The sequence below is a fragment of the Panthera pardus genome, unplaced genomic scaffold (genome assembly GCF_024362965.1).
Source record: "Panthera pardus isolate Hobbes unplaced genomic scaffold, ASM2436296v1 HiC_scaffold_22, whole genome shotgun sequence".
In the NCBI taxonomy this organism is placed as follows: domain Eukaryota; kingdom Metazoa; phylum Chordata; class Mammalia; order Carnivora; family Felidae; genus Panthera; species Panthera pardus.
This window is the reverse complement of record NW_026526788.1, coordinates 35,143,773-35,162,386: the sequence shown is the minus strand read 5'-3', so window position 1 is coordinate 35,162,386 and position 18,614 is coordinate 35,143,773. Positions and strand designations below refer to the sequence as shown.

Sequence of the window (18,614 nt, the reverse complement as noted above, 5' to 3'; positions counted from 1 at the left end):
CCTGAGAAACATAACAGAAACCCATGGGGGAGGGGAAGGAAAAAAAAAAAAAAAAAAAAAAAAGAGGTTAGAGTGGGAGAGAGCCAAAGCATAAGAGACTGTTAAAAACTGAGAACAAACTGAGGGTTGATGGGGGGTGGGAGGGAGGGCAGGGTGGGTGATGGGTATTGAGGAGGACACCTTTTGGGATGAGCACTGGGTGTTGTATGGAAACCAATTTGACAGTAAATTTCATATATTAAAAAATAAAAATAAATAAATAAATAAATAAATAAATGTAAGTGAACAAGATACTCCAATGAAAATATTAAATTTTTCATATTATATTAAATAGAAACATATATGTGTTTATAAGATATCCTTTAAAAATTAGGATACAGAAAATGTTAAAGCAAAAGAATAAGAGGGAAATCCTATGCAAATACCAAGCAAAAGAGAGAAAGCATCACTATGCTAAAATCAGACAAAGTAGACTTTAAGGCAAAAAGCATCATAAGATATAAACAGTGACACTCCATGGTGATTAAAGGCTCAATCAACCAAGAGGGTTGAATAATTCTATTGCATGCAACAATATAGACTCAAAATACAGAAATCAAAAATTGACAGACCTAAAAGGAAAAACACACACTTCCCAATCATAATGAATTATTTCTAACACATCTCCCTTAGTAATTGGTAGAATATATAAGTAATGATATAGATTTTTAAGTGGAGAATAAATGTTTTATTAATTTCTTAAGTATCACATTTGACACTTATAGAGATGATTAAGAGAATCCAGTTTTTTAAGATTAAACTCTGCTAGGTGGCTCAGTCGATTAAGGGTCCAACTCTTGATTTTGGCTCAGGTCATGATCTCATGGTTCAGTTCGCGAGTTTGACTCCTGTGTCAGGCTCTGCACTGACAGTGCGGAGCTTGCTTGGGATTCTATTTTCTCTCTGCCCCTCCCCAACTCATGCTCTCGCTCTCGCTCTCTCTCTCTCTCTCTCTTTCTCTCTCTCTCAAAAATAAATAATAAACATTAAGAAAAAGATTAAACTCTGCTTTAGATAATACATCATGATCCTACATACCCTTTACTCAGTTTCTCTGACTAGTAACAGCTTGCAAAACTATACCACAATACCATAACAGGATATTGTTGTTTAACTATTCTCCCAGTGAAGTACATCTAGGTTGTTTCCCCTTGTTTGGCTATTATGAATAAAGTTTCGCATAAAGGTTTTTGTGTGAATATAAGTTTTTATTTCTCAGTAGTACCAAAATATTTTCCAATCTGTAAGCCTTTTGTTTCCTTTACTTGTCTTACTGCACTGGATAGAACTTCCAGGACTATGTTGAATAAATAAATCAAACGTCTTTGCCTTGTTAATTTACGAGGGAAAAAATGAAGTCTTAATGATAATGTCAGTTGTAGATTTTTGTTTTGTAGCTGCTCTTTATCAAGTTGAGGAAGTTATATATTCCTATTTTCTGAGAGCTTTTTTTTTTTAATCATGAATGGGTGTTGAATTTTGTCAAAGCTTTTGCTGTAGCCAACTGATAGGATCATGTGATTTTTTTCTTTACTCTGTTAATATGATAGATTACATTGACAGATTTTTAAATATTGAATCAGGTTTGCATCCCTGCAATTAACCCCACGTAGTTATAGTGTATAATTCTTGTAACATATTGCTGGATTCTATATGCTAATTTTTTCAAGAATTTTTAAAATCTATATTCATGAGGGACATTGATCTGTAGTGTTCCTAGTAGAGTTTGAGTAATAGCATAAAATTAGCTTCACAAAATGAGTTGGGAAGTGTGCCATCCTCATGTATTTTCTAGAAAATATTATATAAAATTAGTGTTAATTCTTCTTTAAACATTTTGTAAAATTCTCCAGTAAAACCATCTGAACCTGGAGATTTCTTAGTTGGGAGTTTTAAAATTACTAATTCAATGTCCTTAATAGTTATAGGACTATTCAAAATATCTGTTTCATATTGAGTAAATTGTGGTAATTGGTGTTGTAATTGGTGTTGGTCTATTTCATGTTAGTCACTCCTGCTTTCTCTTGATTAATATTTATATAATACTTTTTCCAGCCTATTATTTTCAATCTGGCTATATCATTACATTTAAAGGGACGTGTGTGTGTGTGTGTGTGTGTGTGTGTGTGTGTGTGTGTGTAGGCAGCATATACTAGAGTGATGATTTTTAATCCATGCTGCAAATCTCTGTTTTTTAATTATTGTATTTAGATTGTTTGCATTTAGTGTAATTGTTGATATGCTAGGGCTTAAGGCTACCATTTTTTTTCTGTTTTTTCATTCTGTTTTTCATTTCTCTTTTCTCTCTTATGCCTTCCTGTAGGTTACCTGACTTTTTAAAAATCCCATTTTGATTTACCTATAGCATTTTTCAGTATATCTCTTTGCACAGCTTTTTTTTTTGTGGTTGCTGTAGGTATTACATTATATAAACTTAACTTGTCACAAGCTATGTCACCTTCCCAGGTCAAGTGAAGAATAGAGGCTTTATCTCCCTTTATGTTCCTTTATTCTCTCCCATTTATAATATAATTGTTTTAAATATTCCCCCTATATTCATTCAGAACCACTAAGATAGTATTACAGGGGCACCTGGGTGGCTCAGTCAGTTTTAAGTGTCCAACTTTAGCTCAGGTCATGATCTCATGGTTTGTGAGTTCGAGCCCTGTATTAGGCTTTCTGCTGTCAGCAGAGCCCACTTCAGATCCTCTGCCTCCCTTTCTCTGTGCCCCTTCCACATGTGTGTGCATGCAGTCTCTCTCTCAAAAGTAAACATTAAAAAAATAAATAAAATAAAAGTTGGGACTTTAAAAAAAGGACAGTGTTATAATATTGTTTGAATCATTAAAACATTATTTTACAAAAATTAAGAAGAGAAACCTATTATACTTACTCATATTTTTTCATACTGTTACTTCTTCCTGTTCTAAAGGTCCTCATTTTATTATTTACTTTCTGTTTAGAGAATTTCCTTTTGTCATTCCTTTAGGATAGTTCTGGTGACAAATTCTCATATTTTTCCTTCATCAGAGAATGTTTTCATTTTTTCTTTATTTCTGAAGGGTATTTTTGCTGGCTATAGGACACTAATTACAGTTATTTACTTTCAGCAGTTGAAAATGTTGTGCCACTTGCTTTTCTGGGCCTTATGTTTTCTGATGAGGAATACACCATAATTCAGATTGTTTTTCCCTTCAGGTAAGGTGTCATTTTTATCTGCCTGCTTTCAAGTGTTTTCCTTACATTTAGTTTTCAGTAGTTCAGTTATGATGCACCTTAGTATAGATGTCTCTGGGTTTATCCTGTTTGGGAATCATCCAGTTTCTTGAATTATAGGTTTATGTTTTTTGATAAATTCGGAAAGGTTTTCACCATTACTCCTTTTCATACTTTTTCAGTCCAACCCTCTTTCTCCTCTCCTTTCTGAACTCTGATGTCCCAAATGTTAGCTCTTTTGTTATAGTCCGACATATCTGAAGATATCTAAAGTTCTCATCTCTGTCTGTCCACTAATTCTTTGCTTTGTCTTCCATTCCACTGATGATCCCACTCCCTGAGCTTTTTATTTTGGTTATTGTATTCTTTACTTCTGATATTTCCATTTGGTTCTTCTTTACATCTATGTCTTTGCTAAGTCTTTCTACCTTTCTTTGTTTCAAATATGTTTGTAGTAACCTGTTGAAGCATTTTTGTCATGGTTACTTTAAAATTTTTCAGATAAGTTTTAGCATCTCTGCCTATTCTACACTGTGAACACAGTGAGAATTTAAGCAGAACTCTTTACATCTTTACATATGGAAATTCCTTCTGAATATTTGTGATTTTTTCCTTAAATTTTTAAGTTGTCATATGCACACTCACTCAACACAGTTTTTTTGGTACTTTTGTCCAAAACATTCAAGTTATTTAATATAGAAAAACCAATTTATTTCTTGTTATAGTCAGATCTTATTAGTTTATGTTATATTTAAATAAAGTAGGTAATTAAAAATAAAAGTAAAACTAACATACAGAGACTTAGGAACATACACAACTGATCTGTAGTAAGCAGACAATACAATTGGTACTGGAAAGTAGCATACCAGTTACAAGTGTTTATTGTACTGAGGGCATCAGTTCATATGCTTTACAGAGAGAATATAAAATATTTTTAAATGGAGGTCAATTAGCAGAGCTTCTATATATTTAAATATCATGATAATTTTCACTAATAACCAAATTTACTAAATGGGAGCCTACATTATTAATATCAGACAAAATAGACTTTAAGACAAGAAAAAGTACTAGAAATAAAGAGGAAATTTTTTATAATGACAAAGGTATCTATCTATATCTATATCTATATATCTATATCAGGAATATATTAATATCTCAGGAAGTAACATTTTTTGTCTGTGCTCTTAACAAGAGAGACCCCAGAATACATAAAGAAAAAACTGATGTAATTGAAAGGAAAAACAGACAATCCCAATAATAATTGGAGATTTCAACGTTCCACTCTTAATAATTGATCAAATAGCCAGTTAGAAAGTCAGAAAGGACATATAAGGTGTGAATAACGCTATCAACCAACTTGACTTAACTGACATTTATACAACACTCTACCCAAAGACTGCAGAATAAACATTATTTTCAAGCACATGGAGCATTCTCCAGGATAAATCATATCCTGGAGCACAAAACAGGTGTCTATAACTTTAAAAAGATTGAAATAATACAAAGTATGTTCCCTGACCACAAAAAGACAAAATTAGAGATCCATAACAAAGAAATAGGAAGAATGCCAAAATTTTGCAAATTAAATAACATTCTTAGGACATTAATCAATGTAATAGAAAGTATAGAAAATCAATAGAGCCAAAAGTTGGTTATTTGAAAAAGTCAACTAAATTGGAAAACTCTTAGCCTTACCATTTAGAAAGTGAAAGAGAAAATACAAATAACCAAAATTAAGAATAAAGAAAGTATATCATTACTGACACTACAGAAATTAAGAGGATTATAAGAGAATACATGAACAACTTTATGCCATCAAATTAGACAACTAAGATAAAGTGGAAAAAATTCCTGGAAGTACACAAATTACTAAAATTGACTCAAAAAGAATTGAAAATCTGAATAAACTGACAAAAAATGAAGTTGAATGAGTAATTAAATTTTTTCCCACAAAGAAAAGCCTAAGCCCAGATGGATTTACTGGTGAATCAAATATTAAATATTTAAAGAAGAAATAAAACCAATCCTTCACAAACTCAAGAAATAGTGGAAAGAGGGAATACTTGCAAATCATTCTATGATGACAGATTTAGCCAGAAATCAAAGCCAAACAAAGATGCCACACACACACACACACACACACACACACACACACACACACACACACAAGAAAACCAATATCCCTCATGAAAATAGATGCAAGAATCCTTAACAAAACATTAGCAACCCAAATTCGGCAACATATAAAAAGGATTACACACTATGACTAAGTGTATTTATCCTAAAAATGTAAGGTTGGTTTAGTATTTGAAGAAAAATTAATATAGTCCACCATACTAAAAGAATAAAGGACAACTCACATGATAATTTCGAAGAGAAATAGACAAACAGTAATAGAGATTTAAAACATTTTTTTAATGTTTATTTATTTTTGAGAGACAGAGAGCAAGCATGGGAGGGGCAGAGAGAGAGGGAGACACAGAATCCAAAGTGGGCTCCAGGCGCCCCTCCACCAGGCTTCCTTCTGCAACAGGCGTGGGTCACGCTCTCGCTCACGCTCTTTCTGCCGCCATTTTGGTTCCGCGTTCCCCCCACAAAATGCCTGGTGAAGCCACAGAAACCATTCCTGCTACAGAGCAGGAGTTGCCACAGCCCCAGGCTGAGACAGGGTCTGGAACAGAATCCGACAGTGATGAATCAGTACCAGAGCTTGAGGAACAGGATTCCACACAGGCAACCACCCAACAAGCCCAGCTGGCAGCAGCAGCTGAAATCCATGAAAAACCAGTCAGTAAAGCAAAACAGAGCCGGAGTGAATAGAAGGCATGGAAGGCTATGTCTAAACTAGGTCTTCAACAGGTTACAGGGGTTATAAGAGTCACTATCCTCTTTGTCATCACAAAACCAGATGTCTACAAGAGCCCAGCTTCAGATACCTACATAGTTTTTGGGGAAGCCAAGATGGAGGATTTATCTCAGCAGGCGCAACTAGCAGCTGCTGAGAAATTCAAAGTTCAAGGTGAAGCTGTCTCAAACATTCAAGGAAAGACACAGACTCCAACTGTACAAGAAGAGAGTGAAGAGGAAGAGGTTGATGAAACAGGTGTAGAGGTTAAGGACGTAGAACTGGTCACGTCACAAGCAAATGTATCAAGAGCAAAGGCAGTTCCGAGCCCTGAAGAACAACAGTAATGATATTGTAAATGCTATTATGGAATTAACAATGTAACTGTCTGAAAAGGAGGACCCTTTTTTGGTGTTTCAAAAGAATAACTGCAGCTTGGTTTGAAATTTGTACTGTTTCTATCATTAATAAAGTTATGGCTTCTTGTTGGAAAAAACAAAAAGCAAACAAACAAACAAAAACAAAGTGGGCTCCAGGCTCTGAGCTGTCAGCACAGAGCCTGATGTGGGGCTTGAACACACAAACCATGAGATCATGACCTGAGCCAAAGTCAGACACTTAACCAACTAAGCCACCCAGGTGCCCAACAATAATAGAGATTTTAATACCTCAGTAGTTGCAGGAAAAACTTTTGACCCATCCAGTGCTAATTTATATTTTTTTAAAAAGTTAATGCTGAGGGGCACCTGGGTGGCTCAGTTGGTTAAGCAGCCAACTTCGGCTCAGGTCATGATCTCATGGTTCGTGAGTTCAAGCCCTGCATTGAGCTCCACGCTAACAGTAAATAATAAACAAACAAACAAACAAACAAACTTAAAAAATAAATAAATAAACTTAAAAAGTAAAGTTAAAAAAATGTATCCTGGGACAATTGGATATCCACATGAACTTAGACTCTTACCTCATACCATAAACAAAAATTAACTTCAAATGGATCACAGTCAAAAAGTTAAATGTGGAGTTAGCATATGACTTAGCAATGCTACTTACTCCTAGATACATATCGAAGAGAATTGAGAACATACATGCACACTAGACCTTGTACATAAATATTCATACCAGTATAATTGCCGGAAAGTGGAAACAACCCAAATCTCTATCAGCGGGGAATGGATAAACAAGATGCTATAAACCCAGAGTAATATAGGAATATTATTAGGCCGTGAAAAAGAAATGAGGTTCTCACATGCGCTACAACATAGATTATTCTCGAAAACACTAAATCTGTGAAACGAGTCAGGTACAAAGGGCCTCATATTGAATGATTCCATTCCTATGGAATGTTTAGCATAGGCAAATCTGTAGAGAGAGAAAGTAGATTCATGATTGCTAGGCATTGGGGGAGAGAGGAATGGGCAGTGATTGTTTATGGGTGTGGGTTTCTTTTTTGGGTGATGAAATATTCTGGAATTAGACAGTGGTGATATTTATACAAGTTTGTAATATGTTAAAGCCACTGAATTTTACCTTTGTAAAGGATGGGGAATTTATGGCATGTGAATTATATCTCAAAAAAGTTATTATATATATATTTTTCAAATAGATCATAGAACCTAAATGTAAAAGCTGGTTACTGAGGGTTGGGGCTGGAACTTGGTTTTGACTGAAAATGGGCCCAAGAGAATTTGGGGGGATGAGGGAAATGTTCTAAAACTGGATTGCAGTAATGATTGCACAACACCGTAAGTTTACTAAAAATTATTGGCTTGTTCACTTATAATGGGTGATATTTTATTAAAGTATAGTTGACATACAATGTTATATTAGTTTCAGGTGTACAGCATATTGGTTTGACAATTCTGTACATTACTCAATACCACAAAAAGTGTAGTCACCATCTGTCACTATACAGCGTTATTATGATATTATTGACTGTATTCCCTATGCTGTACTTTTCTCTCCGTGACTTGTTTTGTAACTGGAAGTTTGTACCTCTTAATCCCCTTCACCTATCTCACCGTTTCCTCGCCTCCCCTTTGGCAACCACCAGTTTGTTCTCTGTATTTATGAATCTGTTTCTTTGTTTTGTTTGTTAGATTCCACATATAGGTGAAACCATATGGTATTTGTCTTTCTCAGTCTGCCTTCTTTCACATAGTACGCTACCTCAAGGTCCATCCATGTTATTGCAGATGGCAAGATTTCATTCTTTTTATGGCTGAGTAATATTCCATACAATGGATGATTTTATGGTATGTAAACTTGACTTTGGTAAAGCTGTTCAGAAAAACAAGCCCACTGAAAACAGAAACCAAAATGTCATAGTAAATACTGGGGGAAAGTTGGGGTGGGAAGTTAACTTAAAAATGAAATAAAGAAGGATGACAAGAGGGGCACTGGAGGGCTAAATGTTCTGTTTCTTGATCTCACTGTGGGTTACAGTTTGTGAAAATTCATTGAGCTATATTATGACGTGCAGTTTTCTGCTTGTATATTGTATCACAATAAAAAGTTTAAAAAAAGACATTAGCACCTGGGAAGGGCCACACATGACCCAATTATGAGTTACAGAAGCTGAGAGGTTGTTCAGAAGTTGTACAGTTATTCTTGGGTCCCCATGAGATTTCTGCCCCTTTATTGCCTCTGTTTTATAATAACCTCCACTATTAGAGCTGGCCTAAACAAATGTGTTTCTTACTATGAAGAAGACTCACTAATACACCCACACACATAGTACCAAAATAGCAGCTCCAAGAAGGCTGGGAATTTTGTATATGGCTGAATCCCCAGTGCCTGGAACAATACCTGGTAATAGAGTAGGTCCTCAATATGTATTGCTTGAATGTGTGAACAAATGAACGAACAGAGGAATAGTTGTAGAGGAAAGAAGGGGCACAGGGAAAGGTTTGCAAACACAGACATTTTTCAGCGCAGCTCAGCCCACATTTTCATAGGGATCTGGATAAAAAGCGATGGGGGCCCTACTACGAAACGATTCCCTGGGGAATGTGAAGAAAGTATGGCAGAGGAGGACAGCTGGGAGCTGGGTCTTGAAGGATGAGTAGAAGTTTGCCAGAGAAGGAATGGAAGGAAGTGGGACAAAGTACATTGTTGTGAAAGAGCCTAGCATTCTTTGGAAGCCTGAGAAGGCTCATGTGGCAGAAGTGCAGGGTTCATAGTTAGGGACAGGAGAGAGATGAGGCCACAGAGGTAAGCTTGGAGTCGATGGAAAAGGGTCACCCATTCACAGCCAAGACATTTGAACTGACTCCTGCAAGAATCACAGCCAACAGAATTTTAAGCAGGGGTTAAATTTGCTTTTTAGGGAGTTCATTTTGGCTAGAGCAAGAAGAATCTGAATTCGTGGGCTCTCTTCTCTGTTGGTATTTACACTTCCTTGCCTCAATGTCTCTCGCTTTCTCTGCATTCCTCTCTTCCTTCTTTCCCTCTCTCCCTTCCTCCCTCCCCCTTTCTCTTCCCCCGCCTCTCTCTCATGTGTTTTCTTGTATAGCTCTCTCTTCTCTATTTCTTTCCTTTTTTTTTTTTTTTCCCAAAACACTACCCTTTGAAGATATCTCTCAACCGCCTCCATCTTATCTGTCCCAAACAGCTTTCAGATTCCATCTCCAGGACTCATTTTCTCCAGGACACGACTCCCACCCAGGCTTGGGTCCTTCACAAACAAGTAGCTCAGGATTTCCTCTTGAACAACAAGCTGTTTGGGACCTCACCGGTGCACAGCCCAGCTATCTGGAAAAAGGAAGAGGGTCTGAGCCACCCTCCACTGGGCACAGAGAAAGTGAGCCACCAGTTCCAGAGGCCTACATGGAACCAGTGGACTGGGAACAGCACGCTCTCCTCTCAGGCATCCTGATACTGCTCACAACACAGATGGCACCAATGGCTCTGAAGCCACCACCCTTCCAGCCTCATCCAGGACAGCCTAATGCCTGGTTGCTTATACCTCTGACCTTCTGCTCTGCAATGTGTCCTGGCATGTGCCCACCCTCCCGAGTCACTAGACTACTGCGTCAGTACAGCCCCTCCTCCAAGCTGAGCGTGGGACTCCTCTCCAGGACAGTTCTCTCCCCTGAGACAAGGGTCAAGCTGCTCTTCTAGACATGACCTCAGAGATGTGCAGCAAGGGCCCTGGCCCAATTTATCACCACAGGGCTATAATTAGGTTTGTTAACATACAGTCCAGTGTAGTCTTGTTGACTAGGAACTTAATCACGTTACTATTGAGTTCCTGTACGCATTGCTTGGGGTGACTGTTTTACTTGTAGAGTTATAGCCAAGCCCAACGGGAGGAAATTAGCTTTGGACACAAGTTTGGAGGGGGGTTCTTTTTCCTCATGACTTTGTCTCCCTCCCCCCCCTTCCATGTGAAAATATTTAGCAAACAGTGACAATGATGAAAAACAGTAGGAAACAAAATGTTCTACATTAGTATAAAACATGAAAAATGCAGCAAGGACCCTTAGCGGTACAACATGTGTTATGCTGGCTGGCAGTCCATTAGCTCTGATAGACATTTCACTTACCTAAGTCAAATATAACAGTCTAGTATTCATTAATATAAGAAGGGGCTGTGGAATCAGAGCTACCATCTGGCTGGGCCGACAGAATAATCTACAACTCATGATTAGGTCTAAGGAGTGGGGTTTCACTTTAATCTTTCTCATTGCTCGAAATTTCCATCTGCGCAGTTCGGCACATCATTTTTCTTCAAGACAAATGTGCTGTTTTTCATGTTCCAAAATTAGATCAGAAGAAAACGATTAATCATGTCACGGCCTGGGAAAGGAAACAAAGCTCCGATATTCTGCGGCTCTCCCCTCCCCCCCGGCCCGCCCCTCCTCGGGCCCTGGACGGTTGCAAGTTTCGCTTTTTTCCCCAACCTCTGGGTTTTCAGCACAACTTTCGGAGACGCCACCGCCAGCCGAGAGGAGGAGGGTGGGACGGGAGGGCGAGGGCGCCGGCTGGGCCCGCTGGGCCCGCTGGGGAGAGTCTGGGGGGGTGGGGGGGTGTCCCGGGACCCCAGCCCGGGCGCGCCACCGTCCCCACCCCCGCGGGGCAGCCCGGCCTCCCCCCACCCCACCCCCCCACCCCCGCCCCAGCCCGAGTCCGGGCGCTGGGCGCTGCCGCTCGCCCAGAGTGACAAAAGGGCTGCGCGCCTCCCTCCCGCGCGTCCCCCTCCCGCGGCCGCCACCGTCCTGTCTGTCAGCCGGCTCGCAAGTCATAACAAATCCCTGGCGCGGAGCTGAAGCTGAGCATTTGCCGGAGCGTCATGGGGATGATGAATGACCCGCAGGCCTTTGAAGTGCTCTGCCAGTTCAGCTGGGTCCGCGGTGCTGACAGAGAAATATACACAACAGCGTAACCAATAATGAGAACATTAAACATTCCTGCGCCGTGACAGGCTGACAGAAAAACCCAGGCTCCCATCAATCACGGCGCAGATAGAACCCTGACAACTGGCCCCTCACTGATACCCGCGGTCACCTTGCCCTCTCCCCTCGCGCGCTCCCGCCGGTCTCCCTCGGCGTCCTCCCTCCGGACTCCCCGCACCCCTCCTCCCCGCTTCTCCCAGCTTCTCTCCCCTAGCTGCCTTCCCCAGCTCCCCTCCCCCTCCTCTGCCTCCTCCTGTCCGTCCCAGGCCCTCCGAGACAGCCTTTGGGGCCTCGCAGAGGTCAAGTGAGGTTGGGGCCACTTCCATTTGGTGAGGCCGCCCCTGCTGAAACAATGAAGAAGTGTGAAGTCTTTAAGTTCACGGTTAACAATCTGTCGCTCTCAACCAGATGCAAAACAGTAACACAGTCACTGCATGTAAAACTTCATTTGGAAATCGTATTAAAAGTCTACAGTGAGACCCACATGAAGCCCTTCTCCCTCCTCTGCCAGGGGAGGGTTTCTCTGGGTGTCTTCCTGTGTCACTTTGGCAAGGGACCTTTCTCTACGTGCCAGCCACTGCCTCTTTCTTCTCTACTGGGTTTATCTGACTCGATCTGGTTTCTGATCTGCCTGAAAGGGGAAAACAGCAGAAAAACACAAAGATCTCTTCCTTTTCCTCCAACAGGAAATGGCATCTGCCCAGATAACGCCTATTGGATGGTCCTTGGCCCAGTTCCCTGAGGAGCAACCTGTGACCTCTTAGCCACTTTTTGGATCCCGCAGGGCTCCCAAGAGAACTTGGTTTTGGCTGCACTTTCCTGGGCTGAGCCTCTACTCCCACCTTGTAAAGGTGAGGCATTTCTGCATGTCCCGCCTCCCCACCAGATTACCCCTGTCAGGGCCCCCACCCCACCCCACCGCCACTGGCCACCAAGGGCTCATGGAAAGAGCCCTGGGCCAGGGGCAGTGAGAAGGCAGGGTTCCAGTCCTACCATGAGAACCTGAGCAAGGCCAGAATTTCCCTGTACTTCTATTTCTTCATCCACAACAAAAGAGTAGAAGTCCCTACCTCAGGCCTCTTGCAGGTCTCTTTACCTTCTCCAGATGCAAACGGTTATTTTCCTTTTATTCTTGCAGCTTGCTTGCTTGCTTGCTTGCTTCCTTTCTTTCCTCCCTTCCCCCCCTTCCTCTCTTTCTCTCTTTCTTGTCTTTTGGGGAGAGACAATTTCCTTGACTTTCCAAGAAGTCATGAAAAACTAACTCCCTGCAACTTCCACACACAGGTCCAGAGATGGTGAGTGGCAGAGAGGGAGGGTCACTTCCTGGGCATCCAGGGACCAAGGGTGTTATAAGGACCCCGGCTGGAACCTGGGGGGAGGAGGTGGAGAGGCACATAGAAACCTACTCTGTAGAGCCCACGCTTTGAGGAAAGGCTCAATCGTGAACATGACACTTTAAGCGCATTTGCATATTGGTTTATGTGAGCCAGCTCAGGTGTGAGGAAGAGAACATCTGCTCCATGCCCTGGAGTATCTTGTCCTTTCCTTTCTGCCCACCTGGAGAGGCCAGCTCTGTTCCCGCCACCTCTAGGACAAGTTTGTTCTGATTGTCCTGGCCCACAATGCCCTTGCCCTTCTCCAAGGTCCTAGGACCCCTGGCCCAAATGAACATCTTGCCTGCCCAGCTATCCTTAAAGCTACTTGAGGGCAGGGATGGTGCCATGCTCTGCCCTTCTTTGGATCACCTGGGATGAGCACAACACCTTGTTCTGAAACGCCTGCTACACCCACAGCTCTCTTCTCTGAGTTACTGCTCCTACCAGGCCTGCTCAAGGGGAAGACCGCAGAGGCCATGTGTGTATGGACCAGCTGAATGGTCCAGTAGTGAACACCTATGCCTGCAACAAATCAGATTCTCTCTTCCTTGAAAATTTGAACTCAGCCACAGGTGGTATCAGACTTCTAAAAGTTACTAATATTTGGGGTTGAGGCAGCCATTTTGTGCCATTGTAGATGCTGAAGAGAAGGGGGGGTGGTGGGGAAGCTGATCCTCAAAGAAAAGCAGAGAAATGAGGAAGTGGGCAAAAAGAAGCAGATACAAAACACCAGACAGACCCAGAAGACAGCATGCCTTCAATTCCTGACTTGCTCATTCCCATCCTTTAAAGCTTTGTTATACTGCTTTCTGCCCATGGATGCCTGGGAGGTAGCTGGCCACTAGAACCTGACCCAGGCCTGGCCAATCATTCTACCCGGTCTTCCTGCCTATAAAGATTGGCTCAGGACAGGCATGTGACCTAGGCAATCAGAGTCCTTCCCCGGGATTTTATATATTTATTCTGAAAGAGAGATAGTGTCCATTCCTTTCAGATTGAGAATTATAAGGCTAGGACCCCAGAGCTCCTAGTGACTTGGTGGCTGCTACCTGAAAAAACAACTTACTGGAGGAGCAAATGATGCCAAACAGGGCAGTGCAGCCCGCTAATGACAAGTCTGATGGCATCTTCAGGTCCCTGGATCCAGTCAAGCCTGAAGCCTTGTTACCTTCAGCCTTCACAGCAGGTGAGCCAATACATTCCCTGTCTTGCTGCAACTTGTTTTCGTTTTGTTTTTGCCACTTGCAATCCAGAGAGTCCTCAGGGGTGTTCAGGGGACATGTCATACTGGTGTTCAGGGGACATCTCAATTTAGGAGGATTCACCTAAAATCAATAAATGCTCCTATTCTTTGTTTACATATATGTACATGACTAAGAATCTGCTAAGGCCCATATGAAGGAGGGCTGCAGTGAGCCTTCTTTGGTCCTTTCCTGACAGTCTTCCCTGTGACCTCACCCTCATGCCACGTAGTACGTAGTGTTCCCAGACCAGGCCCAGGAGACTTGCATGCTGAGCCTATGGTTTGTCCCCACCTCCAAGCAAGAAGGGGACAGGCATTCAGTGAGTGGTGGTCCTCCCAGCCTCTGAATAAACCTGTTTGGCCTGCCCTCCCTGCCAGCCCAGCAGGAAGCCAGAGCTCAAGCTGACCCCTGGTCCACCTGAGACAGGTCCCAGATCCCACTCTCCAGACACACTTTGATCTCCGAGGTCCTTTGGGGCCAACAATGGGCCTCTGGATATTCATCCTCATTCTAATCCTGGTCTGATGGGAAGATTCCTGGATGAAAAGTGGCATGGGAGAGACCGGGTGCAGCAGCAGTTAAAGTGAAAAATGACGGGAGGCGTTTACTTGACGGCAAGCTTAAGATAGGACAATCTTGTGTGATGTGACTACTTAAAAAAAAAAAAAAAAAAAAAAAAAAAGATGAGCCAGGAAAAACTGTAACACAGGCAAAGGTAATGAGCAATCAGGAAACCCGGTCATTGAGGAACAGGGGAAGGACCTCAGGATGGAAAAGTGACATCTCCATCAGCAGTGAGTGTGAGTTGGCACATGCTGCTTCTTCAGCAAATGGCTGTGAAAGCCCCAGGCACAGGCCAGGTGCACAGGTGGCACTCAGGACTGTTAGCTTCCTCCTTTCTTGTCCAGTCCTCATCCACCAGGGTCAGAACCAGAGCCAATGAGTGGACCTTACAGGGAAGCAGACTTTGTCACAGTCTGAGAACATTCTGACAATTCCAGTTGTGCAACAATTGGAATGGGCCCCTTTGTAAGGTAATGATCTCCCCATCCCTACAAGTATTCAAGAAGCACCTAGATGGTTACCTCCATGGGATGCCACAGAAAGAATCCCTAAATTGAGTATGAGTTGGGCTTTTAGGGCCCTTTCTCAATTTGATGACTTCTATAGCCTCATCTGTTCCCTCTGTGAAGTAAGGATGAGCCTCTGTTCACCACTGGACTTCCTCATCTTTCCAAATTTATGGGTGTGGCAGTTGGATTTTGCAAAAGTGGGGCTGGTTGTATAATGGCCTCAATTGACATCTCCTGTCCCATAAACCCTTCTTACAGTATCACCTTGCCTCTCCCCAGGAAGAAGAAGTAATTCCTTTCCTGTTCAATCTGTGCTGGCTTGTTACTGCTGCCATGAATAGAATGTGGCAGAAGTGGCACTGCATGACTTCTATGGCTATACTAGAAAAGGCCACGCAACTTCTGTCGGCTCTCTGAGGGTGACTGTTCCTGGAATCCAGCTGCCATGCTGTGAGGAAGCCCAGAGTAGCCTCTGCAGAACGTTCATAGGGAAACTCCAGACTTTTCCAGATGATTCCCTCAGCCTTTGAGTCAGCCCAGCCGAGGTCCTCAGAGGCAAACCATTCTCACTGTGCCCTATCCAAATTCCTGGCCCACAGTGATATAATAAAACAGTTTGGGTGCTTTATTATGTAGCAATTGTACCCAAACAGTAGGGGTAAGATGGCCAGGAGGCCTGTGGGCAGGAGACAAATCTCGGGCGGGGACCCAGTGCTGACTCGGCTATTATCGTCTATTGTACCTTGACTGCCTCCCCAAACAAGCCCTCTCTCCAGCCAGGTTTTATCCCAGTTCAAAACCTAGGCCTTGCCCCTAACAGAAACAGTCCTTGTTTCCACCCATCCCGGCCACCCTGGCCCACCAGGTAGCAAGAAGTATTAAAAGTGTGGGATTTGGGGGTGTCTGGGTGGCTCAGTCAGTTAAGAGTCTCACCCTTGGTTTCGGCTCAGGTCATGTTTAAATGGTTCGTGGGATTGAGCCCCATGTCAGATCCCCCCTTGGGATTTTCTGTCTCTCTCTCTCTCTCTCTGCCCCTTCCCCCACTCATGCTCGCGCTCTCTCTCTCTCTCAAAATAAATAAATAAACTTAAAAAAAGAGTGTGGGAGTTTTGCCCACAGAGAAGACCCACCCCCACAGGCCCTGTACCTGTGCTGTCCTTTCACAGCCCTGGGGCAGCAAAGTTTAGGGCAAAGTGCTTTCTCTTCTGACTCCCAGTTAGACCTCCACCAATGAATTCAAACTTTGAGTGAATACCCCCTCTTTATCCTGACCCCACTTTCTCTGGGCAGCGTTCTACCTTATCACAGGTCTTGAATCCCTCCTTTTTCCTGGGCTGTCCTAAGGCTCACCTGCCAGGGTTATAAAGCAGGCCAGGGCTCTGCAGGCCAAGGGGAGCCAGGTGGTGGCATGTCTGAATGTCCATGATGTCTGTGACTGGTGAGGCAGGGAGAGCCCACAATGCAGAAGGCAAGGTTCAGCTCCTGACTGACCCCACTGGGGCCTTTGGGAAGGGAACACATTTGTTACTAGATGAATTGTCAGTGTCACTGCTTGGGAATTAACAATTCAAAAGGTTCTTCATGGTGATGGAGGATGGTGTGTAAAGGCCCTGAACGTGGAGCCCAATAGCACAGGCCTCTCCTGCAGCCCATCTCCCAACATCACCTACAGCTCTGAGACCCCAGGCCCAGACACACTCTGTCTGCTTTCTCTTCATCCCACCTGCCTAGTCCTGGAAGGGAGCCCTGGCCCAACCTCAGCTGGAGTCACCCAACTGCAACCTTGGCCAAATTTCTGCAATAACCACTTCTAGTTCATAAAAAATAAAAATAAAAGTAAAATATTGTCCTCTACCTCCAAACATGAATGTGGCTCTCCTGAGACAAATCCTTGATGGAGCAGCATCGTCTGTGTCTGAACCTAGTGCCCCCACACAACTTGGCTTAGGCATGTTGTTGCTAATGCTGGAATATTGGGGCTGACCATCTCCACCTGCAGTGGAGTCATGCTTCCCTGCTCAGCATAGCATCTCCCTTCTTCTGGACAACACTTCATCTGACCATGCACAAGAGCCAGCAGGTGGCCCATGCCTGGCCCATCCTAGTATCCCATCTGCTGACTGCCTGCACAGTGATGCATCCAGAGTTGAGCACATGTCCCAAGCTGGGATAATTGAGTCCTTCCCAGGGTTTTATAACTAGACCAGGGATAGGTATCTTCGTCCTCTATGGGCACTGATGTGAGGCCACAGCTTCAGCAGCCATGACTCTGCTGTGAGGAGAAGCAGTGGGAAGAAGATGACATTACCAGGAGGAGCAGAACCTAGGGATGGAGCCTTGGGTCCTGACTTTGTTGGAGGTCCTGGGTCCACTCATCACTACCCTGCTCAAGCCTCAGAAAATCTTAAATCAAAGGTCCAGAAAGTATTGCAAGGTAAGTAGGTAGTATTACAAGGTACATAGGACGGTAGGTAACTGGGATGGGGGCCAAGAAAGTAAACGGAAACAAACCCAGGACAGGGAGGAGTGGAAGGTGCATTGCAAGATGAGCTGTAGACAGAGCATTGGGAGAGAGGATGAGGGAGGTGGGGCATGCATCCAAGCCGGTAGATCCATCTGTCCCCCAGGATTGGGAGACAGGGACTGCAGAAAGATGAAAACAGAGAACACCCTGTGCCCATGTTCAGACACTGTGGGGGAGTCACCTGGAGCATGCAGAAGCGTGACATTAGAGAACCAGAGTCTCCCAGAGCCAAGGCCAGCGAACAGCAGGCAGGTGGAGGCCATGCCACAGATGCTCATCACCAGAGGACAAGGAGAGGACCACGCCCTCCACACCCCAACCCCCTGCAAGGACCAGAAGAGACTCGTGTGGAAGGGCATTTCTGAACCACGTAGGCAGAGGGCACACTGGCTCAGGGTGAGTGGACTCAGAGTTCCACAGCCTATTTGGTGTCCTTCTAGCTGACCTGCCTGTAGAATCCAGGGTCGTGCCCCTAGGGCCAGTGCCTCCACACCTGAGAACATGAGACTCTGGGATCACACCTTCCTCCCAGCAGTAGGAGCTTAACAAACACAAAAAAGTTTGCATAACTGCTGGGGGGCCGGGAGGTTCCAGCGGAGGAGGCAGGTGACAGCAGCCCCTCTTTCTCATCCCTGGCTGCCCATACAGGGGCTCTGGCAGCTGGGAGGTGGGTGTGGGGCACCTTCCCCCCTACCCAGGGAAAGAAACGCTGCAGGGAAGAAATGCAGCAACACCAAGGAGGTACTCAGCACTTGCCATGCACCAAGTCAGCGCCCAACATTCAATGGGCATGATCTCATTCACTCTTCACAGCACCTTGTGAATAGACACTATTGAGTATGCTCATTTCCCAGTGGAGCAAATAGAAACACAGAGAAGCTAACCAATCTAAGGTCACAGAGGA

The 18,614-nt window shown here is 43.5% G+C and overlaps 1 long non-coding RNA gene and 1 pseudogene across 2 annotated transcripts in view; one reads left to right on the top strand and one right to left on the bottom strand.

Moving 5' to 3' along the window:
- LOC109264448 (uncharacterized) overlaps positions 1-18,614 on the bottom strand; it is a 107,983-nt gene that overhangs the window by 47,173 nt on the left and 42,196 nt on the right. The gene's annotated exons all lie outside the window — the stretch shown is intronic.
- LOC109264446 (nascent polypeptide-associated complex subunit alpha-like) lies at positions 5,767-6,607 on the top strand (annotated as a pseudogene).